This window comes from Ursus arctos, unplaced genomic scaffold, assembly GCF_023065955.2.
Source record: "Ursus arctos isolate Adak ecotype North America unplaced genomic scaffold, UrsArc2.0 scaffold_13, whole genome shotgun sequence".
In the NCBI taxonomy this organism is placed as follows: domain Eukaryota; kingdom Metazoa; phylum Chordata; class Mammalia; order Carnivora; family Ursidae; genus Ursus; species Ursus arctos.
This window is the reverse complement of record NW_026622797.1, coordinates 53205149-53219298: the sequence shown is the minus strand read 5'-3', so window position 1 is coordinate 53219298 and position 14150 is coordinate 53205149. Positions and strand designations below refer to the sequence as shown.

The 14150-nt window shown below is 40.6% G+C and overlaps 1 long non-coding RNA gene across 1 annotated transcript in view; it reads right to left on the bottom strand.

Moving 5' to 3' along the window:
- LOC130543555 (uncharacterized) overlaps nucleotides 1-14150 on the bottom strand; it is a 193495-nt gene that overhangs the window by 15429 nt on the left and 163916 nt on the right. The window contains exon 3 of the long non-coding RNA XR_008958994.1: nucleotides 8962-9042. This is a non-coding gene — a long non-coding RNA (uncharacterized LOC130543555). The remainder of the gene's footprint in view (nucleotides 1-8961; nucleotides 9043-14150) is intronic.

The following is a 14150-nucleotide window of genomic DNA, read 5'->3' as shown; positions in this document are numbered from 1 at the left end:
CATGTCAAATAACAGAATTGGAAGGGAATTTGAAAAATGATCCCTTCCGATCACCTGACCTAAGGCAAAGGACAGTCTGTAGGACTGATGATGGATCTGTGTGCATTATGTGGGAACAACAACTACATTTTTAAAAAAAATTTATTTATTTGTCAGAGAGAGAAAGTACAAGCAGGGGGAGCGGCAGGCAGAGGAAGAAGCAGGCTCCCTGGTGAGCAAGAAGCCTGATGCGGGACTCGATCCCAGGACCCTGGGATCATGACCTGAGCCAAAGGCAGATGCTTAACTGACTGAGCCACCCAGACATCCCACAACAACTACATTTTGTTTTGTTTTGTTTTGTTTTGTTTTGAGCCCTGCAGGAAATAGAATTCTGCTTGCCCTTCATTCATTTGAAACACATATAATTTACTTTTTGGTTTTTGCCCAAAGAAGAAAAAAGCTGAGCTGTGTGTCTGGTAGGCAGGCAACTTCACCTGCAATCTTTCTAACATAGATTGAATCTGGAGATGGCAAGTAGTGGCAATCAAGCAAAACAATCCTATAAACAGATGGTTTTGGAGACCAAATATCTAGTTTTCTTTAAGCCAATTCACTTCTGCTGTGGTCTCGCCCTGACCTCAATTCTACTTTTTAATCCCACAATTCATGGTGTGTGTGTGTGTGTGTGTGTGTGTGTGTGTGTGTTTGTGTTATTCATCTGAACTAAGCTTACCCTTGGCTTAGGAAACATGTGAATTGGAAAGCTGTTCTCAAAATGAGCCCCCTCCTGGAGGATTTCCCAAAGCTCGGCCTGCTTTAATTACTTAACCAAGAAGTTTTCAATGAACTGTTTTGAACCTGGCATTCACAATACACTTGCCTTGTACTGAGCGATAGCTTTATGACAGGAAGCTTTGTTAGCTGGACCACCCGGGGAATGGGGCTTGAATAGAATACGGCTGCCTGTCGACTCAAGAATGTGGGCTCCTCTGGACATGCCACACCTGTGTTCCCTCAGCTGCCCCCAACTCCTGTTCATTTCCCATGTAACTCAAGGTGTTCAACCTGATCCATAGAGCTTTGCATCAATAGCCTCATTTATGGGTCTTTCTCAGGCGCTGGCTATGTGAGACACCTTGTTCCATGTGGTCTAAAGGTGCTTGAAGGTTGTGCAGATGATGCATTTAAAGGACATCTGCGATGCGATGGAACCGTGCGTTTGCAACACCTCCAAATAGTCTGAGAGTGAAATCTTTAGGATTTGCCGAATAGCGCATTTCAGCGTTGACAGAATTTATGATCTTCACAATTAAAAGCGAAATAAAAGTATCATTTAGGTCCAAAGAACCAAAGTGATTTGAACATAATTTCTCTTTCTGATGGAGATTCCTATACTTTCTACCCATTTGGTTAGTGTTTCAAACAAATCAATAACCTTAGCTTGCCTTGCCCCACTCCATTCCTTCCAGCATTACATCTTTTGGTTTAGAACCCACTCCTTCCCTAATTTTGTGGTAGGGTGCTAAGGGTACAGCATATTAGCCAGATTTAAATTTTATTCCTGTCGTCATAGTGATTGGTTCAGGGGCAAATGCATGATCTAAGACAGACCCATCAGAGTAAATGTTGGACTTTCGCTGAGAATGCTGGGACAAAGATGTTTGCTCCTTTATATAGATTTAAACCTTTCAGAGGAAGGGAGTTCTGGAGACCTGTCAGTCCCCTGCAGCCATGTGTGACCTAAGAATGGAGCCCACATTGAGAAATGGAGCCTAGTGGAGGAAAAACTGATTCCCGGTGACATTGTTTGAATCCTGAATCAAGTCTTTCCCGAACAGTTTGGTTACAGAAATCACTCAATTCCCTTTTTGCTATAGTCACTTTTGAGTTGGGTTTTTGTCACTTTCAGCTGGAGGAATAATAATTGTTACAGTGATAACATTATAATGATACAGAGAGTTCAGATATTGTTCAAATCCAGTGGTTTGGCAGAGTCTATGAAAGTGCGGTACTTGTACTGAGTGCCAAGTCCTTGAACGTAAGCCCTTTCTAGGACTCTCAGAAATCAGGGAAGTGAGATCTTTGCTATTGTTAGCATACCTAAAAATATAAAAAACCATCTATTTATTCCTGAAAACCTTTTTTAAAAAGAATTCACATGTAAGTACCTAATTAGCCCCTGTGGGAAAATGCTGTAAATGTTTGATCTTGTTTGGTCGAGCTCGTCTCATTTCTTCATCAGATATCTGGGATATTGCAGTATTTAATGCACTCCTGCTGCAAAATTCAAGTAGGGAAAAAGTAAAAATACATTTGTATCTACCTATGGGCATTCTCCTCAGGATTGACGTAAAATAATTAGACCAATGGTGAGTTTTTAGAATACAGTTATAACAATTTTCAACTGTTTTCCTGATTATTGTTTCCTATTGAATATTAGATTTGCTTTTAGCAACGGAGATGAAAGTTTTTGCATTTCCTTTAAAGGATCTGAAATTTTGAACTTTTAAATGTATCTTCAGTTGACAGTTTATTTTGCTTTCCTTCAAAAGACGGATAGCAATGATTCTGTCAAATAAATCTGTAGCATCACTGCAATACTGTTTTTTTTTTTTAAACGACTAGGTTTCTTAGATTTAAAAAATTTTTAGTAGATAGGATGGTTTAAAAAGCAAATGAGGGATGCTAGGTGGCTCAGCCAGTTAAGCGCCTGCCTTTAACTCAGGTCATGATCCCTGAGTCCTGGGATCGAGTCCCGCATCGGGCTCGTTGCTTAGTGGGGAGCCTGCTTCTCCCTCTGCCTGTCACTCCCCCTGCTTGTGCTCTCTCTCTCTGACAAATAGACAGATAAAATCTTAAAAAAACAGACAAACAAACACAAAACAAAACGAAAAAACCCCCAACTGAATAAGAACCAGAAATAGCATAACTGTGTTGTGGTAACAAATTATTTTCCACATTGGTTGGTGTATTTTGTTAACAAATTCTGAAAATTAAAATAATGTTAATGAGGAAATTGTCTTATTTAATATTTTATTTTCCCTTTGTGTCTAGCTCCTATTTTCTCTTTGTTCCCTAGCTTCTTTGATACTTCCTTATTCTCTTTTCATTCTACTAATTTCTTAACTTGGAACATAAGAACTTGACATTTTCATAGATTAAAAAGGGGTTAAATTTTTCAGTGATTTCATATAGTGCAACATAACCCAATTTACTTTTTAAAGGAAATTTCATAGTTTTTAATTTCAACTTCCAGGTTCTTCTTCCTGCCATAATCTTTATAAATGTATTCTATTTCTATCTGTATCACAATGAGGCTCTCTCTTTCTTGGGCAAAAACCAAAACGAAACAAAAACCAAGAAGTTAGCTGTCTGAACTAGATATACTAACCATTATGGGTTGATTTGTGCTCCTGCCTCCCACAAAAAAAAAAAAAAAAAAAAAAAAAAAGATATGTGGAAGTTCTAACCTTTAGCACCTTAGAATGTGAACTTGGAAAAAGGGTCTTTACAGAGGCCATCGAATTAAAATGAGGTGATTAGGGTGGGCCTTAATCCAATAGGACTGGTATCCTCATGAAAAGGGGAAATGTGGACATGAGACAATCACAACAGAGGACGCTGTGAAGACACATGCAGAGAGGATGGCCATGTGACGGGGGTGATGCAGCTATCAACTGAAGGAGGCCACCAATTGCTGGTTGATGCTAGAAGCTAGAAGAGGCAAGGCAAGATTCTGCCTTAGAGCTGTCAGAGAGAGAGCGTGACACAGATGACACCTTCATTTCAGCTTCCAGAACTGTAAGATAATACATTTCTGTTGTTTTAGGGCACCTAGTTTTTGGTACTTGTTATGGCAGCCAGAAGCAAGGACTAGGGAAATTTTAAGCCCATGGCTTTGCAGTGGTTTACCAGCTCTCACATGAAAGACTGATATTAAGTAACAACTTTTGTTTTTTGTTTTTTGTCTCCAGAAATTGGAGGAGAAATAAATAAGAAAAGGCCCTCTTGTTCAGTCCCCTCAAGAAAATGTCTTTTTAATATTACTTGAAGGAATATGGAGTGGAGTTCTAATGAGTATTGTTTTTTTAAAACTCTATTCACAGTTCTGATGTATGGCCTGAAAAAAAATGAGACTGCTTATTTAAGACCAATTTTAGCCCAATACATATTTAAATGTTCTCAATGTGTAAGGAAGATTTTAGTAATAAAAAATCATTTTAAAGAAACCCTCGCATCACAATAGACAATAGACAATAGACTTAAAACCCAGTTTTATGGTTGCAGGAAAGTATCAAACTATGTTTTACTGAAAATTAAGAGAAGTTACATTATAACTAAACTAATAGCCAAAAATTTCATATTAGACAAATGTCTGCAACTACTCAAAATTACATGCGCCTATTCCAGACACCTCAGTAAGAAGGAGCTTTAGATGGGTTCAAAATAATAAATACCATGAAATTTAAAATTGAGATTTGGCATGTTTTTGAAATAAGTATGACATATGCAGGTCATTCTTTTCTTCTTACTATTACTGTAATTCTACTTTAATGATGACAATAATATGGCTATGAACATGAAATAGTTTCTCTTCCTTCTTCCACTCTTCTTTCAAGTGTTCACGTTATTTTTTATTGATACCAATGTTAGCATTTTTGTCTTTCCCAAGTATATTGAGAAAATACATCAAGGAAAATTTTAATTTAAAAAACAGGTAGTCTGAGGGCCAGATAATAACAAAATATGCCTTCTAAAAGAGGCATAAGGAGTATAGAACAGGTGGCCAAAATTCTAGAATTGGAAACCTGACTTTAACAAAACATAATTTATATTTCTGTCTCTGGTGGGCTGGACACAGAGACTTACCAAGACCGACATAAATTTATTTGTGGAAATGCAACTTGCCCTTCTATACTTGTACTTTTGTTGATAACTTGTTTCAACCAATTCTGTATTTTCTTTGGATCTTTGAATTTGCTAAAATTTATCTACTGACCAAAAAGCTAAAACTCAGAATTCTCAAGTCATGAGACTTGTTCAGAGTCAGCTTTTCCTTTCTCTCAAAATTTTGTGCAAGTTGCAAGAGAGGAGATGTAATTTATCTTATTAATTCTAATAAAACATGGGTATAAATTTTAAATACATGGAAAAAAGTGGCATCGATATAATCTGTATATTATTCTGTTTTGTATGCGATCTGACTATATTTTTCTTTGAAGAGAGGTCCCAAGAAAACTTGTAATACATGAAAAGTCAATTTCTTTAAAAATTGTCACCAACTCAACCCTGGTTTATCAGCAGGAAAAGTCATCAATTATTAAAAAATAATAATAATACCAAAGTGTCTACTTTTGCTGCAAAGAAATTAAGAATTAATATGTCACTTGGCACATTTAGTCACTGTGGAAATTAATTAAAAAAAAAAAAACCCACCATAGTGGAAAGGTATTTGAAAATGCATATAAGGTTAAATAGTCATTAGGAAGGAATTAATTAAGGGCAAAGAAGACAATGGAAAGAAAATGTTTGCTTGGTCTCATGCCTCAGTATTGATCACCTATCTTGGAAATTTTCATGGTTACTTTCAATGTCTCTGGCAACCTCCTCAGTTCTTATCATTCATTATCATTCAGCCCTCCGATTCTGATTTCAGACTGTGCTAAAATAGTAATATGAGACCAAGTTAAACGCATTCCAGAAGGTATAGTTGTTTGAAATGCATTCTGAAATCAATCAGAAATTACTTTGCATTATCAGTGGAGGTGGACGCATAATGGCAGGCGATCGAGAATTGACTGTGTACGTGTGCTCACAAGCTTGTGTTTTCCTACGTGTTGATAGGATTCTGTGAAATGAGGGGAAAATCTCGAATTACTTGGCTGCTTCTGCCTTATTGTATTGTTGGACATTCAGCTGACATCACAGGTTACAATAGAGGGGAGATCAAAGTATTTAATGAAGCCTAGACCTGTTAGCTAAAGTGCAGCACAGCGTTCACTCCCATGGACGGTGTTGGGCTCACCTCCAAAACCCTTCTCAGGACATGACCTTGTCAATTTCACCTGCCGTCTCAACCAATATTACGCTTAAAATGTATCAACCGAATGGAAATACAGAGTTACCCCGCCTTTTTCCTTTCTCTCCCTCTGCCTCCTCTGCCTCCTTTTTTTTTTTTTTGGTTTGTTTTGTGTGTACATGTACATTACAATGCTTACTGGTCCAGGTTCCACACCGGCCTTGACAATGCCTGAAGAAATCCTAAGTCATTAGAACACAGGGAACATAAGTGGCCTCCTTTTATTCCTGGGCTACTTGCCTTCTCGAGAAAGTATGAAAAACCTCTTTATTCGAGGGATCGCTCATCCTTTAAATTGCCCCGCAGATTTGCTTTTATCTAGGACGTCTTGTAAGGTGTATGGACGTCTGCCTCTCTGACATCCTAAGTTAGATGAATGGCTTCATTTTCAGTAACTTTCACTTTGATACACATATTTTTGAAAGCTTTCCCCCTTTTCTTCCTTTCGAAAATTGGATGTGTTAAACATGCCCTGACTGCTTTAGTATTGCCTATCTGTCTGGTGGAGTGCTGGAAAATTTACATTTAAACAGCACCTCCAACAGTTCTTAATGATGTGCTGAAAGGCGTCTGGCTCTAGTCCAAGTCTGGGGTTTCACTGCTCAGGCAGGAAGGTCAGTTTAGTCCTAAGGGGAAGGAAAAAAAGTACTAGACTCTGTATATCCTGCAAGAGAAAAATTACAAATTCAGATGTAATATTTAAAATACTTCCTTCTTAATTTCAAAGTAATTGCTTTTAGGAGGCAGTGAACTCCCAATGGTTAAAATTATTAGCTTAAGATGTTTGCTTTAGTTTAGAAGAAAACCTCTAAGTGGCCTACTTTCATTTTCGTTTGGTTGAACAGTTTGTGGTTATAATATTTAAAATAAACTTTTAAAATGATCTTGGTAAGGGGGTAAGGGAGTTAAAAAAAAAAAAAACCCACCAAACCTCAATTTTTGAAAACTTTTTCCTGAAGTCCTCTGCCTAATTGTTCCAATAAGGACGTAAAAACTTTTATCAATTATGTGAATTTAGTATGGTCTCAGAAGCAATAGAAAGCAAGAAAAAAATGCAGGCAAGTTTTCTATCATTTCTTAGATTAACTACTTATTTTCCTTTTTGTGAATTTTAAAAACATGGTTAAGCCTACCTGAGGTGGAGAGAACAGATGGTGTGCCTTAATAGCTCAGAAGGAAAATCTTAGTGACATCGGACTACATGCCAACCGACAAGAGATTACTTATGGATGATATATGCTCTTTAGTTACCCCTGAAACGCCCCTGGTACAATTAACTGTCTGGTTGGGAGGTGAAGGCTAGGACAGACAGATTAATGTAACAACTTTTCTTCACAACTAAGTCATTTGTTAAATAAAATCTATGGGAAAGCTAATGCCATAAAAGAAGTTAGATAGCATCACCATGGTGTTATCACTCTTATTATCCTTGAACTCTAGACACTTAATGATCTTCAAATAAGTAGTATTTAAACAAACCTCTTTTCAAACGAAATGAAGGACTGAAGCGTTTATTTAATAACCACCACAAACATAAAGTAAATGTACAAAATTCCCATTTCTTGATTTAATTTTGATAACAATGCAATGTGCTGAGTAAGCCTTCAAATCCTAAAGTTAAACTTTTTTTTTTTTTCCCATTTTCCACTGTTTAATCCACTGGGGGGAAAAAATGATTGCTACTGCTTTTGGATTTTCGGGCACAAACCATGCTGTTGAATGCATATTGAAGACAGCGGGTTAACAGACATCCGGCAGTTCAGAAATTGCTCAAAGACAGCATGTGCGTTCTGCTGAGGTGTGAGGACCATACCCCTAGGCCGCTGCACAAACACAATAGGAAACTTCTCGTGACTTTCTGCCCATAAAAATCACTGCATGAAAGACAAAAAGGCTGCAAACCGCTTCGTGATATACTGAAATATTTTGATATCTCTACTTGGTTTCTCTAAGAACAGACTTTTATGAAGTCTGAGATCACTCTGAGGGGATCTATTAAAACGTGACTGGTTTTGTCTATGTGCACATTCCTGTGTAGTGATGTTTCTTATGCTTCTTTGGGTTATAAGCCCCTTTGAGAATCGGTAAAAGTTACAGAATTTAGAAAAAATGCACACACGCATACACACACATAAAGAAGCTGCATATCTTGCGAGGAAGTTCTGTGAAATCTCCGAGCGTGTCTATGAACCCCTGCCTCCCACAGGCCATCCTCTGTCTGATTGATGAATTCGTCTTACATTTTTATAACCTTTCTAGGCCGCCTGCATTTTATTGGTACTTTTTGGTAAGGGAGCCAAGATTGCTTTAAAAATGCACAAAAAGATGAGATTCCTTGAAATGGAGAGAACAGACAAACAAAACTAAAAACCCAACAACCCCAAAGAGTCAGTTCCTCCAGGAAAATCCATCGATACTTTCCCAGGTGTTGCTATTTCATTCGACACTAGTGAGATTCTAGTCCTTCCCTTCCTGTTGCTGCTTCCACCTGCCCTTCTCCTTCTCCCCCCGTCGACCCTACCATGGGCACGTTCTTACCCGTTTTCTTTCCGAACTAGTGTGACATCTTTGTAAGTGCATGCTCATTTAATTTGTGAAACCAGGTCCCTTTCCTCCTGTGTATATAATTTAGTGGCACAGAGTATCTTCCCCTTTCTTTTGAAGAGACTTCTTCAAGAAAGATAAGTTCTGAACCAAGGAAATATTCTTTCTCACATTAGCCAGCGCCTTGACTCATTTTCAACGGGAGATTTGAATGCGTTTCCATCACTACCACTTTACTCTACCGCCGCAATGGGCCAGGTTATCAGCCAGCTTCATACCCTCCTCCCCTTTACCACCTTATCCTTAACTCCACATTCCAAAAAGAGTAGTGTCTGTAAGACCCCGTGGGCTTTTACCTGCGGGAAGACTGGTGGTTGTCTCCCCGGCAAACGGTTTCTCTTCAAGTGCAGTTCTCCAGCTTTCCACTAGTTGGGGCTCTATACAAAGGAAAGAAAACAGAGGGGCCGCTTCAGAATTATTTACTAACAAAACAGCATTTTACATGGTATCCCTAAACGATGTCCTCAGTCTCTGAAAGAGGCTTCCTAATTTTTGTTCCAATATACCAGTCGTGAGATTGTATTATCTTGTTGGATCAGTGTGTTTGCTTCGCTTACCTTTGTTAGGGAATCTAATCCCAGTTGACTGCTTTTGGTATGATTTGCAGGGATCCAGTTCACCCAATGCATCGTTATTACAAAATATGAAAATATAAAATGCACAAATGGAACCTTCAGTACATAAGTAGTAAGACCATCTTCTTTGCCAGTTTTTTCTAGGACAGGGTGGGCTCTAGTCATCTTCTAAGGCCCACGGCAAAGTCCTGCACAAATTGGACCCTTCAGGAGTGTCTTTTGTTTCTGCCTCTACCTAAGGACTTGAGTTTGGACAAGAGTATCCAGTACCAGTTCTCTGGAAAAACCATTGCGAAACTGTCTTGGTCCATGCTAATGCTTGGCTCTCTCTCTTGGTTTTACTTACTTTGCGTCAGGTTGAAAGATTACCTTGGGGAGTCACATATAATCAAGGTCTCCCAGTGCTTTGCTTACACTTGCGTTTTGTTTCAGGTTTGTTTATCCTGTCTCTCTCCACCTCCCCGGAGATCCTTTGGCAAATCTGATAAACAATGCCTTTTTCTTGCTCAAGGCAGAAAGTCCAATCGAATACAATGGGAGGCCAGACTTGGCTGAAACGCGGGCTGCAGGTGTTCTCCGCATTGTGGTCATCTAAACCAGATGCTGGGAGTCCGAGCACCTGCTTCCTTTCTCTGTCTACACTCTGGAGACTACCACTCCTGTGTAAGGGATGCCAGAGAACCAGGTTGAGGAGAATAATGTACCTAGTGCAGCATCCTTCTGACAGATAAAAGGAGTTGCCCCAGAAACAGCTTCACAGAGTTCCCCATGATGTTCTCCAATACATACAGTTTGATTTGTGCTCTCCCTCCCTTTCCTCATCTGACACTGCCATCCTCTCAACACGCATGCACTGGGCAATATAGTCTACTGGAAGTAGCTACTCAGTGGCAATTTTATTTTTCTCTGGATTATATTCTCTGGAAAGACAAGACCGGCCATGGGCAAGAGGGTGATGATTTTTATGGTTCTGATACAGATGTCAAAAGCCTTGCATAGCCTCAGGTTTTATGAACATTTCTACAGGTGCCATAAATCTCTGAACAATCCAGAAAGAACATTAAATCTTCTATTTCGAATGTTGAACATTAATAAGAGATCAGGGAGAATTTGGTCCCTGTTGGAGGGTGACTCTGCTATCAGCACTGGCTGCCAGACAGGTTGGTTCTGGTATTTTTATTAAGCTGATTCTAAGTTCTATTATTTCAGTTCTAAATATTAGTAATAAACTGACTGCATATGTATTTAAACCCTTCACAGCAAACCTGAATGAATTAAGTTCTGTCCTGCTGTTAATATTTTTATTTCTGATTTCAATGTTCCTTTTCCTCACAAGCATCTTTCTGGACAGAGCTAATATTTTGCATTCATACAGAGGGATATCTTTTCTCTGTGTATCCCTGCACTGTGTTCCTAGAAGTCAATGGAGAAAGCTTTCGCCTTGAGGATTGAAGTCCTGACCCCACTCTACTCTGGAGGCTTCCAAGCAACCCCCCTACCCCCCAGTGAGGGGGTTGGGGCCACGGCCTGGAGGAGAGGCCATGTACTGGGCCTGTGGCCTTCTCAACGCCACCAGGAGAACCTAGTGTCTTGTCTGTGAGTTTCCACGGAGGCCACAGCCTGAGGAAGCCCTTTAGAATCGTTCCCTGAAACTCTGTAATACATGGATATATTTTTGTTCCTGCCCCTCGGACCAAGTCTACCCTGAAAAGAATACTTTGAGATGAAGGATCTAGGGTGGGTCCATGGGCAAGAGAGGGGGCAAGAAGCGGGGTAAATTGGGTGGGAGAGGAGTGACAAATCAGAACTAGTAGAGTCGACAGGATATGAAGGATATGTGATATTTGCTGAAAATTCCTTGAAATAAACCAAAGGGTTCACAATATATTTTCCCAGAAAGGGCCGACCGACTTCCACTCCTACCCACATTCTTCTCAGCCAAAGCCTCATTAGAAGAGGCACCCTACCCAACACAATTAGGGGAGGAGGGGGGGCTCTGGTAGGTGAGAAACCATGGACACCCCAATCTGCATATGGGCTGTGCTAAGAACTTGGAATCCACTTGGGGGTGATGAATGGATGGGGCGCAGGGGGCTGCTTAGGTGGAGATGAATATGGAAACGGAGATTACAACCGAAGATAAACAATGCATCTTTTATTTAATAGGATTGGAGCTGTTTTCACTTATCTGGATGACTCTTGTGCCTCTTAATTTGTCCTTGAAGTTCTGTATCTAATCATTAGCTGAGCAACCAATAATTCTCCTTCAGTCCCCCACCCCTTTTTACAACCAACTTTAATCTTTCGACTCAGTGAAAAACATGTTTCCCCTATCATAACTGGTTTAACAAAAATTCTCTTTCAAGTTTAGATTGCTCAGATACAATGCTTTCCTGCAGCTTCATGCTAGAGAAAGGAATTTACATTAGAAAAGAGAGATTTATGATAGCATTGAATTTCCATTTGAATATGGAGAGTTAATAACATGCATATGTTTTTTTATTATTATTATTTTAAGGTTTAAACGATGCCATAGGCAAGGGGAAAGCTGGAAACTGCGGGGCTGGCAGGACTCAATGAATAATTTAATCTGGATTTCATTCACAAACAGCAGCTCACTCCTAGGGAAAGGACCGGTGCGCTTCCCCAGATCGGAACTGGGGTAAGTGCCAGGATTTCCTGATTTGTTTACATTTCTCAAAAAACTTTTTTCCCCCGGACTAGGACAGAATTAGACTTCCTTTTCCACTTTTGGCTCCTTCCAGGCTATTCTTGTTCAAGGTATTCTCTCCCCTTTCCCTGCATTCTTCTTTGTCCAAGTCTCAGCTGGGTTCTTTTGTCTCACAGAAACACTGAGGGGCAGCAGCGAAAGAGGTTGGCAGGAGGAGAATGGTCCCGGGGACAACAATGGGCCCGCGGTAGCCGCTTTTCCCGGACGCGGCACGGTTCGCTCCGCCTTCGCATTTCCGGGCTTCTGTTCCGTCCCCCCTGAGCCTGGCAGCGTGGTCCCGGGGGCTCGGGTGCGATGCGTGGCACGTGACCCTGCCGGTTCCTGAGGCTCCAAAGGGAGATACCCAAGTCACTTCCATTGACATACACTCCGCTGGTGAGACTCGTGGTCGTTGGGAGAACACGATTTCAACCAGCTCGAAGCGTGCGTGGCACGCACAAGTTGCCTCTGCAGGGGCCAAGCTTCCCGGACGCGTGGCTATAGGGGCTTCTGTTTCACCGTTACCCTTTCTGCTCGGTTTGGTTTCACTTTCACCATCTTGACCATCTCCAATTGTTACAAACGCTTGTTTTGAAAATTTACTCTACGTTCATCTGTTTATACATGTTTGGCAATCCGGGGATAGTTCCTTTTTCTAACAAGGGAACTGTAGGCCCAGTCAATGGCCGATCTGCACATATAAAAGGCAACCAGAAAAGTCCGAGAAATGCAGAAGCTGTGGGAGGGAGAGGGGACAGGTTCATTGAAGGAGAGGTGTCACTCTCTTGTTTATTTGCGTTTCTATTTCTTTTTTCCTTCTCTCTTGTTTCTGAGGCTAAAGGTCTCTTTGGATTTCACTAGTTAAGGTCATGTCTGTTTTGAAACAGCTCTGCCTTTCTGGCCCTGGGGATAATTGTGAAAATGGTCTTGGAGCAACCCTATCCTCCCCCCTTGGATACCTTTCTTCCCCATCTTGGGTTGGGTTCCCTGGGGCAGCCAGAGTCATCTGCCCTTTTTGCTTTCCTAGAAATCAGACCTAACTCTCAGGAGAGAAGCAGAAAACTTTGTACTGGAGTATGGCTCTAAACATTAATTAGCCTCATCCCAGTGTTATTTGCATCATGACAGAAGAAATACAAAGTAAAGGAATGAGTCTCTAATTTATAGGAATTTATGGTATCAGTGGAGGTCCTCTAAGCAAAATGTCTTCCAAGTGTTCCTGTAATCACATCATATTGAAGGTGGATTATGTGTAAAGTAGGGGTCGAGTCCGGCACACGTGTTTATTTACATCCTTATGTTAATGTATGTAGATGTACCCGCAGAGAGACACCAAAGATCCTGTTGGTGCGGCCCTAATGACTGCTGGATGGCCAGGAGCATTCTCGGAATCATCTACTGAAATAGTGACGCCATGAATCAAGACGGTATTTAGCTATTGCGAAATGTCATTTCACAGCCTTCACCTACTCACTTAAGTAACTGTGGGGATGCCTCCCTTTTAGAAGGCTAAAATGGACTCCCTTCTGTGACCTCCTGCAAAGGTAGGCTGAACTAATGGCTGTTGTCACTATAACCTAAACACACATTCAGATGCACCCAGTGGACTAATGTGCGAAAGGAGAGTTTAAATGGACACTAGCATAGTTGGGGACATCAAAAGAATAACGTTTTTCTCTTTTCTCCTGCTGGTTTCAGAGACAGTACTGTAGGGGAAAAGAGGCAAGGTTTAACCTTTTGATGATCTCCGTCAGCTCCTGCTTTGGATTACCTTCCACAGCGAGCACCTAGGAAACGATCAGCGGACAAGTGTGAGGGGACCACGTACTCCAAAAATCACACCATGTCCTCATCAGGGGCTAGAGAAAGATATAAAATGAGTAATGACCTGAGAGCCAATATGACATGTATCTTCTGAGGGGGAAAAACCCCCACAACAAACATGTGTGATGGGAAGAAAAGAAACCAGATTTACGACAATGTTAATAGAAAACCTAAAAATCTCTGAAATCAGGTGAATGAATATGCAAACTAGAAGGTGGAATCTAATACATTGTATTTGTTTTTCACTCTCTCAACTGCTTTACTGAGGGGTCACTGACGTATGAAAAGCTGTACAGAGTTGATGTCCGTAACTCCATGAGCGTGGGGAGAACGCAGTGGGGAGAGAGCGTGGGGCTGTGTCTCCGGGTACTGCAGA